The sequence below is a fragment of the Lithobates pipiens genome, unplaced genomic scaffold (assembly GCF_037356315.1).
Source record: "Lithobates pipiens isolate NorthernLeopardFrog02 unplaced genomic scaffold, aLitPip1_a1.2 Scaffold_22, whole genome shotgun sequence".
Classification (NCBI taxonomy): Eukaryota; Metazoa; Chordata; class Amphibia; order Anura; family Ranidae; genus Lithobates; species Lithobates pipiens.
This window is the reverse complement of record NW_027507784.1, coordinates 47,253,490-47,267,838: the sequence shown is the minus strand read 5'-3', so window position 1 is coordinate 47,267,838 and position 14,349 is coordinate 47,253,490. Positions and strand designations below refer to the sequence as shown.

The following is a 14,349-nucleotide window of genomic DNA, read 5'->3' as shown; positions in this document are numbered from 1 at the left end:
CGGAGGCGCGGCTTTTGAATCAGAATGGCCGCTGTCTGTCTGCTCGACACGCTGATCGAGCGGGCAGACAGCGATGACTCGAGTATAAGCCGAGGGGGGCACTTTCAGCCTCAAAAAAGAGGCTGAAAATCTCGGCTTATACTCGAGTATATACGGTATTTGGGAGAAAGAACCATGGACCGAGGAGAAACATGTATAATCCCTATCTTTTGGATGTAGTGTTCTCCAAGTATCATATAATTGATATGAAGTTAACGCCCTTAAAAACATTCTCTGTTTATATTCAGATATCCTAGGGCCCGCCCCTGTAGTATCTATTTTAGGGTTCATACTCCAATTGAAATCCCCTGCCAGGATTAATTTCCCTTCTTTAAAGTCTTCTATTTTATTCAATACTTTCTTCAGGAATCTACCCGTATTCTTGTTTGGGGCATAGATATTAACAATTGTACATTTAAAATTGAACAGCCTACCTTTTAGGCACAGGTAACGACCCTCCGGATCCACCAGTCGCTCAAATAGGTTAAATGTCGTTGTTCTACTAAACCCTATCGCAACCCATCTCGAGTAGGGGGATGGGGAATCCCCATAAAACCACACCGGAAAATTGGCCGAATTCAATCTAACCCCAGAAGTACATGTTATATGCGTCTCTTGAAGACATACTATATTTGCATCCATGTATTGCAATTCGTCATTTATCCTATATCTTTTCCTTTTTGAATTTAAACCCCTTACATTATAAGTGGTAACATTAAGGACTACCATACCTCTCTACCCGGGGTAGTTCCCCCTCTTTTTTTTTTTTTTTCCTTTAAGCGTCTAGTGGGTCCGGTGTTACCTGTCCCTCCTAGCCCCATGGGAGGACCGAGTGAGAGCCCCAAAAACCAACCAAAAACCACCCCCCTCCCTCTCCCTCCTCCCCCCTCCCCCCTCCCCCTCCCCCCTCGTCCTATAACGGCACGTCTCGTGAGACTGGGTAGGACATCCCCCTTCCCGTTAAACCTATGGCATTGGTGGGCCGATATTTGTGTTCGCCTCACCCCCATAGTGTCCCTGGGGCTCATACCCTTATCTGCCCGAGGCTCCCCTCGCCTTCCCTCCCCCCCTCCCCCCATCTCCCCTCCCCTCACACTCCTCCGCTCCAGCGTGGCCTATTAATCCAACTCAATTCCAGTAATCTACTTTCGACTCCAACTGTTCGGTCGACCATGCCCTTTCCTCCCCTGGGTGCTGTTCCCCTCCCCCCCTAATACATCTTCACACCCCCATTCTATCTGAGGGGCAGAGTGTATGCCTAACTGCTCACAAAATTCTGGGAGGTCTTCAGGGAAGCGCAGAACTGCAGATTGTCCCTCTTTCTTCCCTATGAGGCATGCTGGAAATCCCCATTGATATGGGATGTCCGCCGCTCTCAATAATTCCGTGAGTGGTTTTAAGCATCTCCTTCTTCCCAGTGTCTCACCCGCTAAATCAGGGTAAATCTGCAGTTCCGTGCCCTCATGGACCACCCCAGGCTGGATTCTCCCTCTTCTCATTACCTGCATTTTTTCTGCTACATTATGAAATCTCACTATAACGTCTCGAGGTGCTTCTGTTCTAATCCCCCGGGGTCGAGTCATTCTATGTATTCTATCAATTTTCAATGGGGCTGTAACTTCCTTGTCCAATAAAGGGTTAAAAATCTGTTGAGCTATCTCTCCAAGGGCGGAACCGCCATATGTCTCAGGGAGACCTTTTATCCGTATGTTCTTCCTCCTACTTCTATTTTCTTGGTCCTCCAACTTATATCTGATTGTTCTATTTGATCTCCGGAGGGCTGTTATCTGCTCTAAGATTCCATCCATCTTACACTCTTGAGTCTCAACTCTGTTTTCTATCTCCTCCACTCTCCCCAATACCAAACCTATATCGCTTCTTATTGTTGCGATATCCGCCCTTAGAGAGATCTCCATTCTCGAGAACATCTCAGAGAGCATCTCCCTAATTTGTGGGGAATGGGGGGTTTCTTTATGGCTATCCGGAACCATTTCTTCTGCCTCTCTGTTAACCATCTCCACCTCTCCCCGGGGATTATTCTGGTCTACTTCTTCATTCTGTGGGTTTACTCCGCTTTTTTTTTTAAGCTCACTTGACTTTATGGCAGGATTTTTTACCCCCCTACCCTCTTCCCCCTTCTGTCTACTTGGGCCCGAGCGGGTAGGTTTTTCTGTTCTGGGGCTACCGATCCCTTCATCCTCTCTTATACTAGAATTTGCAGCCAGATATTTTTGAATTCCGACGGGGCTTGTAGCCGGGGTGACTGTCTTATTTACTTTACCTGTCTTTCCCCTCATTTTGGCAGGACTAAAACCCTCCTCCCCTTATCTATCAATCACCAGGTGTTTCTCTTTACTATCAACCCCCTCCCTTTTCCTTCCTTCCCCCTCTTCCCCCCTATCTCCACCCTAGTCTAATATACCTCCCACTGAAAATCTCCCAGAGGCCTAGAACCACCCACAATGAGGTACAATTAAATCAAAAGTAACGACAGCAACGACTAGCTTACTTTCAACCAAACACAAAAAAAAAAAAAAAGGGGGGATGGGACCTAGTTCAGCTGCTTTCCACGCCGCAGGTAAATCCTCTATCAAAGTCCATACCGTCTAACTCAACGGTTTACCTATAGTGTAGTAGGCTGAGCAGCGAAAAGTTATTGATATTAATATTATTACAGCTGTTATACTGAGTTCGTCTTACACTGATGACAAATTATCCCACCCTAAAATCAAAAAGCAAAAAACGATATCAAATATATCCAGTCCTTTAACTGTTAAATGGAGGCAGGCAAAACAGTCACACAGCCAGGGAAGGTTTTAAATGAGTTTTTCCTGCAAAAGAGACTCTTGCGTCAGATAACAAACATCAAGATGCATCCAACATCTATTGTTCACAGCAGCGCAAACTTCGTCCTTTGGTTATATACATATGCATTCAATTGTAGTTTTGTGTTCAAACAAAGGAGGGTTTAGCAGATAAAGCAAGTTCCAGCAGCAAACAGATTATTATTTTTCCTCTTATTATAACTTCCCCTTCTCATCTCCCAGTACACTTATAGCCTAGCAGCGGCAGGTTTGGGGTATGCAGGAGAAATACTGTCCTTCGGGGGTCGACCTTCAGAGACATTCAATAACAGCCTTCTTATGCCATAAAAGGGAGGGGGGGGGGTACTCACAGGTGCGCCCAAGCTATAACCAGGGGGATAGACCCCTTCCTATCAGGTATACTGTCTTTAGCCACCTCCAGCTTTGGGCTGCCCCCCTCCCCGTCTGACCGCTTGTCTTACCGCTGTCCTGCCATCATGGACCAACCGCCAGACACCGACAGGCACAAACACAACTCCTTGGGTACACAGCTCCTCTCCTGGCGCCAGGTTTCAGGTTCAGCTGTCTGCTAGTCAGGGGGTCTTCATCACTGAGGGGTAGGCATCCGCCAGATCTTCCGCCAATTCGCCGAGCAGAAGGTGGCTGTAAGCGTTTACACAGGCCGCGCATGTACCAGGATCACGGGAACCACCGCAGCTTGGTTCGAATCAGCTCGGCGTTGCTGGAGCTCTCTGTGGGCCAATAGAGTTGCGCACAGCCCAGCATCGAGAGCGTGACGAGGGGGAGACAGAGCGAGGATCTCGGGAGATCCGGCGGGAGATCCGGCGTGCGGCCGCTCCTACGTCATGGCGCTCCGCCAGGTGTGGTAGTTCCTTGTTGTAAGTTATGCCGACCTGTGATGTTTAGCAGGTTGTTCCTTCAATTAATGAGGGAACCTTTCTCAGTCCCCGGCTGTCATGCGGACAGACTGAGACTACCATTGAATTGTGTTCAGAAGTGCGGTCCCTTGCACCATGGCCTGGCTGCTTGTTGCTTGAATGCAGCTGTGCCTCCTGTCCCTGGAGTTATCCCTGAGAAGAAGGGAAACTGCTGGGAAATGTTGTTCCACCCTGTGAAAAAAATTGATGGACTGTGTAGACTATGGACTTAGGTAGAATCAGCTGCGACAAAGGGGCAAATTCTCACCTTATCTTTGAATGATGGACTATTTAATGTACTAGGATTGTTTCCTATGGTGGTAACCAGGTGGCACGAGCTGTGCCAACCTGAGCTAGCCTTTATTCATATTATGAATATATTTGATAGAACATGCTAAGGAAAGTTTATGTAGACTAGTTGTGGAGGGGGATAGCATCTTCAGACCAGGATGGGGCCCACTTTCATTTATATGTGTGTAGTTTAGACATATTATAGGGTGTATTTACACTGCTATGCTGTTTTCGGCTGAGGACAATTAATAACTTCTCAAGGTTCACTTACGTACACATTGCACTATATTATAGGGATAGGATGCATTTTCAGTAAGGAGGGTGGGATGGAGCGCTTGCAGGGGTCACTAGTGAGTTAAGTAAAAAATAATAATAATAGTAATGCCCCGTACACACGAGCGGACTTTTCAACATCCAAAGTCCGACGGAATGATTCCGTCAGACTTTTCGATCGTGTGTGGGCCGCAACGGACTTTTGATTCGCAAAAGTCTGACAGACTTTAGAAAATGGAACATGCTTCAAATTTTTCCGACGGAACTCCGCCGGACCCAGTTCCTACCGAGAAATTCGCTCGTGTTTATGCTATTCCGACGGACTAAAACCGACGCTAGGGCAGCTATTGGCTACTGGCTATGAACTTCCTTATTCGAGTCCAGTCGTATGTCATCACGTTCGAATCCGTCGGAGTTTGGTGTGATTGTGTGTGGCCAAGTCCGCTCAGTCGAAAAGTCCGTCAGAACTCTGTCGGAACTCCGGCAGAACTCCGGCAGAACTCCTTCGGAAGTCTGTCGGACATAAGTCCTCTCGTGTGTACGGGGCTTAAGAGTCCAGCTAGTGTTTGGAAGCTTAGTCCATTTTCTTCTGGATCCAGACCTGTGTTAAAGGTTCTGGTGGGAGTTGAAGTTCAGGAGAGCAGAAGAGACTACAGTAATGAGAGAAAGGAAGAGAGAGCAATGCCACTCTAAGCATAATAAATTAGTTAAAAAAGCTTTCATTTGCTTTAAAAGTACACTCACATTTGAGCAGTGGTAATCAGGCATTGGTTTTGGTTGTTTCTGTCAGCTGTCCTGGATGTTCCCTTGGTTCCAACTGGGCAGCAGTGATGGATCAGTCCTGGCTGCTCCGGTGGCATCCGTAGCTCCAAGGCTGGAGGATATCGCAGCAAGCAAGTCAGCAGGGCACGTCAATAGGAATCGTCAGACGCTTGAGAACAGGGGGCGTGGCTTGAACGCTCACGTTTGAAGCATGCGTGCTCCTTCATCAGATGCCTGTGATATCCTCCAGCCTCCGAGGACACCCTTTGTGGTCTATCTTTGTGACACCCTTAATGGTCTATTATGTTTCTCCTGGACGGTAGAGTGCTTAAATTCAATTGCATTTAGTCTATTTAATATATAAGACCATGTATAAGTGTGACTGGTGGGCTGAATGAATGTGAGCACAGCTGCGACCCTCCCCCAGACAACGTTGTCTTTTTAATCAATTTGTTTTGGAAGAATTTTTCACTGGATTTTTTTTTTAATCTGTGGTTAATTTATTATGGTGCTTTTTCTACAATAAACATCATTTTATACAACCGTGGCGCTCTGCATATGTGGCCTTCTTGGCAGGATCTTCCTTGCTCTTTGTACAGTTGGTTTTTCTGGTCACATGGACTGCACCATATGAGGTTTCATATGGTGATTGGTTTTGCAATTATTTTAGTGGCTTATACCGTTTATCGGTTTAGAGGTGGATCCAGGCTATATAACCATTTTACTTCATGTGTTCAGAATTAAGCAATAACATTTAAACTCATGTTAAATAGGAGTCAGTACACACCTGCCATCTTTTAACATGCCTTTGATTAACCTCAAATAAAGTTCAGAAGTTCTAGTAGGTCTTTCCTGACATTTTCTTAGTCACATTCTACAGCAAAAGCCATGGTCCACAGAGACCTTACAAAGCATCAGAGGGATCTCATTAATAAAAGGTATCAGACAGGAGAAGGGTATAAAAGAATTCCCAATGCATTAGCTATACCATGGAACACAGTGAAGACAGTCATCATCAAGTGGAGAAAATATGGCACAACAGTGACCAAGAACTGGACGTCCCTCCAAAATTAATGAAGACACGAGAAGAAAGCTGGTCAGGGAGGCTGCCAAGAGGCCTACAGCAACATTAAAGGAGCTGCAGGAATATCTGCCAAGTACTAGCTGTGTGGTACATGTGACAACAATCTCCCGTATTCTTCATACGTCTAGGCTATGGGGTAGAGTGGCAAGACAGAAGCCTTTTCTCATGAAGAATAACATCCAAGCCTGGCAAAATTTTGCAAAAACACATCTGAAGTCTCCCAAAAGCATATGGGAAAATGTGTTAAGGTATGATGAAACCAAGATTGAACTTTCGGCCATAATTCCAAAAGATATGTTTGGCGCAAAAACAACACTGCAATTCACAAAAGAACACCATACCCACCGTACAGCATGGTGGTGGCAGTATCATGCTTTTGGGCTGTTTTTTTTTCAGCTGGAACAGGGGCCTTAGTTAGGGTAGAGGGAATTATGAACAGTTCCAAATACCAGACAATATTGGCACAAAACCTTCAGGCTTCTGCTAGAAAGTTGAACACGAAGAGGAACTACATCTTTCAGCATGACAATGACCCAAAGCATACATCCAAATCAAAGGAATGGCTTCATCAGAAGATTAAAGTTTTGGAATGGGCCAGCCAGAGCCCAGACCTGAATCTGATTGAAAATGTGTGGGGTGATCTGAAGAGGGCTGTGCACAGGAGAAGCCCCCGCAATCTGACAGATTGGGAGTGTTTTTGCAAAGAAAATTGGACAAATATTGCCAAGTCAAGATGTGCCATGCTGGTAGACTCGTACCCAAAAAGACTGCTTCAACAAAGTATTAGTTTAAGAGTGTGCACATTTATGCAACCATATTATTTTAGTTTTATTTATATATATATATATACACACACACACGAACCGCACAGATAAATTGTTCATTTGCACAAGCTGCAGGAGCAACCTCATGTATAAATAAATTCTAGGCTGCAACACTTCAATTATTTTTCTTCTTTTGGACAACATGTCCTTCTGCAGATTGAGTCTCTATCTGGATATCCAACATTCTTGAATTCAGGCTCCATCACTTCAGCACTCCTCCTTTTTTTGGATTAGCAAATGGCTCAATCCCTGGCCTCCCTCTCTTCTCCATTTTTTAGCCATCTTTTCACTGTTTACACTTTGGATTGTAGTATAGAAAGTTGCTTGGACCCTTTTTAGCCCTTGTACACACGGTCGGAGAATCCATCAGAATATGTCCTATCGGACCGTGTTGTCGGATAATCCGACTGTGTGTGGTATGCATCGGACTGATTCCGTCGGAAAATCCGTCGGACCCAATTTTCCGACCAACTGGTTCGATCGGACATACTCCAATCATGTGTAGAGAATTTTGATCGGACCAAGTGCCACGCATGCTCAGATCAAATCCCTACATCAAAGCTATTGGCTACTAGCCTGAATCTAGTCCCATCGTAACGAAATTACGTCATCACGTTCTGAATGATCAGATTTTTTGACAACTTAGTCCGACCGTGTGTATGCAACAGTTTCGGACAAGATCCGACAGGCAAAATCCGACGGACAAAATCCGACGGATTTGGTTGGCAGAATGTCCGACCGTGTGTACAAGGGGCTTAGAGCCCTGCAGTTGTTTCTATATTGGAAGTGGTGCCTCCAAATCTTGTTGGTGTTTCTTTAATCACAATTTTCTGTTTATTGTTCCCCGCTATTATTGTGAAAAAAAAAAGAAGAAGGGGTCATCTTTACCTGGTCTGCAGTACTTGTTTGCCTAACATAACAGTCATCATTGAAAGCATTCCAATTTTATCAGTGCCTCAAGCTCAAAGCTTAGAGGAATTTTTTTATGCCTGCCCTCTCATTCCCTCCATACATTCATACTCTCACAGCAGCCTGCTGCTTCCAGCTAAGAACATCGTTTTCTCATGCATGATACAACTATAGTACAGATGCACGTTCTAATCATAACCTGCCTTCACTCCTGTCCCATCTCCTCTGCTTAGCCCCCCTTCAATGTGTTAAAAATTCCTGAAGTTCAAGCTGACCATACATTTAGTAATTTTCAGTTAATATCAATGACTTTTGAGCTACCAGGAGTTACAAAAGCAATTTTAAGTAAATGTCAAAAATCTATCACCCACAAGTTCACTTGACGACCATTTTTAAAAATTGGCATTGACATCTTAAAGTGACTCTAAAAGCATTTTTTAAAGTAATAAACATGCTATACATACCTGCTCTATGCAATGTTTTTTTTCACAGAGCAACCCTGATCCTCCCCTTCTGGGGTCCCCCACCAGTTCTCTGGGCTCCTCCCCCTTGCTGAGCTCCCCCATAGTAAGCTGCTTGCTCTGGGGGCACTCGTGCATGCTCACTCCCAAGCCAGCTCTGTGTGTCCATAGACACACAGAGCACATCTTAGCCCCACCCTCCTGCTTTCTACTCACTGGCTATGATTGACAACAGCAGCAAGGGGGACATGCATGTAGAAAGTGTTTTACTTAATGTAGAGAATGCATTAAGGTAAGGAAAGCCTTCTACCTTTAGAATACACTTTAAATACAATTTATTGAAAGTTGATTAAGAATTGAAACAGGGAAAAACCTCAGCAATATAATCAAAGGAATCTGATTTTTTCACTACACTTTCAATCTCATCCTTTTGCGGTCAATCTAAACCCCCATTTTATCTTGCCGACTGCTTTGTGATTTCAACAGAAAATAGAATCCAAACTTCAAGTGCTTTAGCAAATTGCCATGCTTTAGGCTAGTCTTACATATTGCAATTTCTAGGACATTTCCACCACTTTCAATCACCAACATGAACAGATGAATGAAATCTACTAAAAAAATTGTTTCTATCATTACCATAAAATTATATTAAATGGTGCATGGTAGGTTTTCTTGATCTGTTCAGCTCCTTTTGCAAATAAAACCAGGGTAAAAGTGGTTAAATTGGATGAAAGTTTCCATGGCCAGCAATACACTCCTATTCCATCATTTCTAATCCTCATTCACAAGGGATCCCATTCCTAATGTTTCATGTGGTCCTTCCCCCCACATACATAATATAATTCTTATATGATTGTTTATTATCTAGAGCATTTAATATGGACAAATACTTATCTTACATCTTGGTCCTGCTGTAGGCAACACTCCGGTTTTCTCCTCTCCTGGCCTGGAATATGGGCAGGCATGGGCTTCAGGGAACAAGTCGTCCAGTGGGAAGGAAGCCTGCAGGACCATGAAGCAAGGCAATTAATATATTCTATTAGATTAATAGATTAGTAGAAGTAAAAGAGGGTAATATATCCAGTGTATGCTGGGAAGGGAGCTGACTACCACTATGTTTTGATGGCCACCTGGAATTCCACTCTAAAGTCCTCACTTTGTGCAGGTCTTCTATGTTTACTCATTATCCATTTTATTAGGCAGAACTACTTCTTATTACAAATTGTCAAATAGGAACTCAAGTTTTTACAACTCCTCGTCAAGAGATTCAGTTTTTGATTGACCAAATATAAAAGTGATAAAATTATAAGATTTTTTGACTGTGAAAGGAATGCTCGTGCCAGATGTGGTTGTTACAGTGTCTCAAAGACTGCTGCCTTCTTTTGATAGTCTATGGGCATAATAAAGGAGATGGCCACAAACTGCAGACATGTTACAAGAGATGGTCAGGGACTGAAGACATGTTACAAGAGATGGTCAGGGACTGAAGACATGTTACAAGAGATGGTCAGGGACTGAAGACATGTTACAAGAGATGGTCAGGGGCTGCAGACATAATAAAAGAGAGGGTCAGATTTCAGACATGCTACATAAGATGGTCAGAAACTGCAAACATACTACAAGAGATGGTCAGAGGCCACAGACATGCTACAAGAAATGGTTATAGACTAAAGACACGCTACAAAAGATGGTCAGAGGCAACGGGCATGCTAGGAGAGATGGTCAGAGACTACAGACATGCTACGAGAGATGGTCAGAGGCTACAGACATGCTACAAGAGATGATTATAGACTAAATACATGCTACAAGAGATGGCCATAGACTAAAGTCATGCTACGAGAGATAGAGACTGCAGACATTCTACAAGAGATGGTCATAGACTAAAGACATGCTGTGAGAGATGGTCAGAGACTGCAGACATGCTATATGAGATGGGCAGAGGCTGCAGACATGCTACAAGAGATGGTTATAGACTAAAGACAAGCTACAAGAGATATCACCACAGACTAAAGACATGCTACGAGAGATAGTCAGAGGCAACAGACATTCTAGGAGAGATGGTCAGAGACTGCAGACATGCTATGCGAGATGGTCAGAGGCTGCATACATGCTATATGAGATGGGCAGAGGCTGCAGACATGCTACAAGAGATGGTTATAGACTAAAGTAAAGCTACAAGAGATGGCCACAGACTAAAGACATGCTACGAGAGATAGTCAGAGGCAACAGACATTCCAGGAGAGATGGTCAGAGACTGCAGACATGCTACGAGAGATTATCAGAGACTGCAGACATGCTACAAGAGATGGTCAGAGACTGCAGACATGCTACGAGAGATGATCAGAGACTGCAGACATGCTACAAGAGATGGTCAGAGACTGCAGACATGCTACGAGAGATGATCAGAGACTGCAGACATGCTACAAGAGATGGTCAGAGACTGCAGACATGCTATGAGAGATGGTCAGAGACTACAGACATGCTATGAGAGATGGTCAGAGACTGCAGACATGCTACGAGAGATGATCAGAGACTGCAGACATACTATGAGAGTATCACCCCCCTCTTTACAAATCAATGCTTCCACATTCCCGCTCCCTACAGCCCCCTTGAAATTGACCTGTGCCACATCTGATACTTCTCTCAGCAATATTTATTATGAAAGATCAGAGGAAAAAACATAAAACGAGAAAAGGGATGGTCAGCACAGAAAAAAATGAGATAGTCAGCATGAAAAACCATACCAGTTAACCACTTGAAGCCATCTAAAGAAAATGTTTCCTTTATATGGCTTGAGTAAATACAGAAACCACGACCCTGTGGGCCACACAATGTGTGCCAGAGGGATGCAGGTTACAATCGCATAGAAAGCATATATATTTTTTTTAATAGGGTATACATTTTGCATTTTAATTGATTTAAAGCTAAGCTGTCTTTTTTCATATACAGCATGCCCCCCGCTTTCATTAGACTTCTCTGGTTCTGTAAAGCTCTATGATCAGAGGGATTCTTCCTCTCTCACAGACAAGTCCCATGTGATCAGACAGGCAGCAGCGGCCAGTCAGAGGCTGTGCAGTGAGTCGCACGCAGTAGGAAATGAGCTTTTGTGTACAGTGCAGAACTGATGCAGAATAACACAGCGCTCGGTGTAGCAGGCACTGACTGAGCCAAGGCAACACAAGAAATTCTCATCATCTTCTGTCGAAATATATTACTCTAGGTCAATGTAAACGCTACCACCGTGTCACCATTATACCGGCTGATCCTGGTAAGTCAGATTTGCTTGCATATTTTTATTTCTTTTCACCCAATGCTTTGTGCATGCAGCAATATCACCTATTGTACGTATCGTTAATGTACTACAGAGCAGAGGTCGATCGGCTGTATGGTTAGAATGAGATGGCAATCTGAAACAATGCCAGAAAGATGAACTGTACACGCTGTGCTCTTCAAGATTAAATCAGGCAGCTGGCAAAAGTGAACGAGACATGTTATAAAACATTCACATAATACATTGGGCATCATTTTAATGTTTTTTTTTTTAAAATAAATATTACATCCACTAACTAAATTCTTGGAATATTGTATAAAATGTCATTAGTCAAAAATGATATGTTTCACATTGGGTTTTAGTTCATGTTTTAATATTAAATGATTTATTAGATATTCAATTTTCCTTCATACAAGCCCAGGAACATGAGATAGAAGGATCGATATATAACCGGCCGATAATAGCTCATATGTAGATAGATAATTGATAGATTGCCACTAAAAATGGGTAGAAACGCGTGGCTCATTATCTCTTTATAAGCATTTTAAAATTTGGAATTAGTTTAATAAAAATTCCATTCCATAATGTTATCCGACAATTTGGACTACAAACAAAGCCGGACTTAGGCCTGATTCACACTTGTGCAGGTTGCAGTTTGCATATTGCAGGTACATTTTGCATTTTTTAATACACATCTTTAACCACTTAAGGACTGGAAGGATTTGCCCCCTTAATGACCAGGCTATTTTTTGCGATGCGGTACTGTGTCACTTTAACTGACAATTGCGCGGTCTTGCGACGCTGTACCCAAACAAAATTGATGTCCTTTTTTTCCCCACAAATAGAGCTTTCTTTTGGTGGTATTTGATCGCCTCTGTCTTTTTTATTTTTTTGACCTATAAACAAAAAAAGACAGACGATTCTGAAAAAAAAACCTATATATTTTTACCTTTTTGCTATAATAAATATCCAAAAAAAGTAAAAAATTTATTTCTTCATCAGTTTAGGCCGCTTTGTATTCTTCCACATATTTTTGGTACAAAAAAAAAATCGCAAAAAACGCATATTGATTGGTTTGCGCAAAAGTTAAAGCGTCTACAAAATAAGGGTTAGGTTTATGGCATTTTTATTTTTAATTGTCTTTTTTTACTAGTAATGTCAGTGATCAGCAATTTTTAGCGGGACTACGACATTGCAGAGGACAGAGCAGATGCTTTTTTTGGCCCATTAACATTTATACAGCGATCTGAGCTAAAAATAGCTACTGATTACTGTATAAATGTCACTGGCAGGGAAGGGGTTATCACTAGGGGGCGATCAAGAGGTTAAGTGTTCCCTATGGAGGTGTTTCTAACTGTGAGGGCAGTGTAGTGACTCTGGTAGGAGACAGATCACTGAACCTAATCACTATGAGGCTGGGTTCACACTGCGGCGAAGCGGGAACGCCACAAATCCGCGGCGGGTTCCCGCATCGCATACCTCCCGGCGGCAGTTCACACTGCCCTATGCGAACTGCTGGGAGTGTCAGTGAAACGTTAATGACACCCCCAGATCAGTCCGCATATCGCAGTGCGATCTGCAAACTCGGACAGGAATCGGATCGCATGGTGTGAACACCCATGCGATCCGATTCTGCTGCGGACCAAAAAAAGGGTCCTGTGCGAGTTTGCGGCGGGTGCGATGCGAATTCAGCCATACTATCTGTATGGCTGAACTCGCATCGCACAGAGATCGGATGTGATTTGCACTGCAGTGCGGGGCGAATCACATCCGGTTCTCGTAGCTGCAGCAGTGTGAACACAGCCTTAAGGTTGGATTCACACCTATGCAGTTTTAGTGCTTTTTGCATTTTGCAGATTTGCACTGCAGTCTATTTATCATGGTTTCCTATGGAACACGTTCTGTAGAGCAAATCTGCAAAATGCAAAAAGCACAAAAAATGCATAGGTGTGAATCCAGCCTAACAGACGATCTGTTTATCCTCCCCTGACAGAACGGGGATCTGTCTGTTTACATTGACAGATCCCCGTTCTGTCTTTCACAGGAGCAATCACTGGCAGACATCGCAGCCACCGGCCACGAGCATCGGCGTAGTGCCTCTGGCGGCATGCATGCGCCCCCTAGTGGTCTTAAAGGGGCCAACGTACCATGAAGGTGATTCGCCCAGGAGAGCCAACCTGCTGCATTATAACTGCAGCGGCTGGTCTTTAAGGCTGGATTCACACCTATGCATTTTTAGCGCTTTTTGCATTTTGCAGATTTGTCCTACAGTCCATTTAACATTCTGTAGTGCAAATCTGCAAAATGCAACAAGCACTAAAAATGCCTAGGTGGGAATCCAGCCTAAGTGGTTAAACCACTGAAGTCTGTGCAACTAAAACCAGAAAAAAAACCCTGGCCCTTTCCATAAAATGCATAGATGTGAACTACATCCATAGGAAACCATGTTAAATGGATTGTAGTGTGTTTCTGCAAAACTGAAAATGCACAAAAAAATGCATAGGTGTGAACCAGGCCTTATTATATACAATTGCTCTTAGTAGTATGATAAGTATTTTTATTATTGTTGTATTATTCGAAGCATTAAGGCTGGATTCACACCTATCCATTATTAGTGCTTTTTTGCGTTTTGCAGATTTGCTCTACAGAACGGGTTCCATAGGAAAACATGTTAAATGGAATGTAGTGCAAAT

At 43.5% G+C, this 14,349-nt stretch overlaps 1 protein-coding gene across 2 annotated transcripts in view; it reads left to right on the top strand.

Moving 5' to 3' along the window:
* The first annotated feature begins 11,458 nt into the window (after positions 1-11,458).
* CSRNP3 (cysteine and serine rich nuclear protein 3) overlaps positions 11,459-14,349 on the top strand; it is a 176,860-nt gene continuing 173,969 nt past the window's right edge. For both annotated transcript variants that reach the window (XM_077447555.1, XM_077447553.1), the window contains exon 1: positions 11,459-11,653. The gene's annotated coding sequence lies outside the window, so the exon portion shown is untranslated. The remainder of the gene's footprint in view (positions 11,654-14,349) is intronic.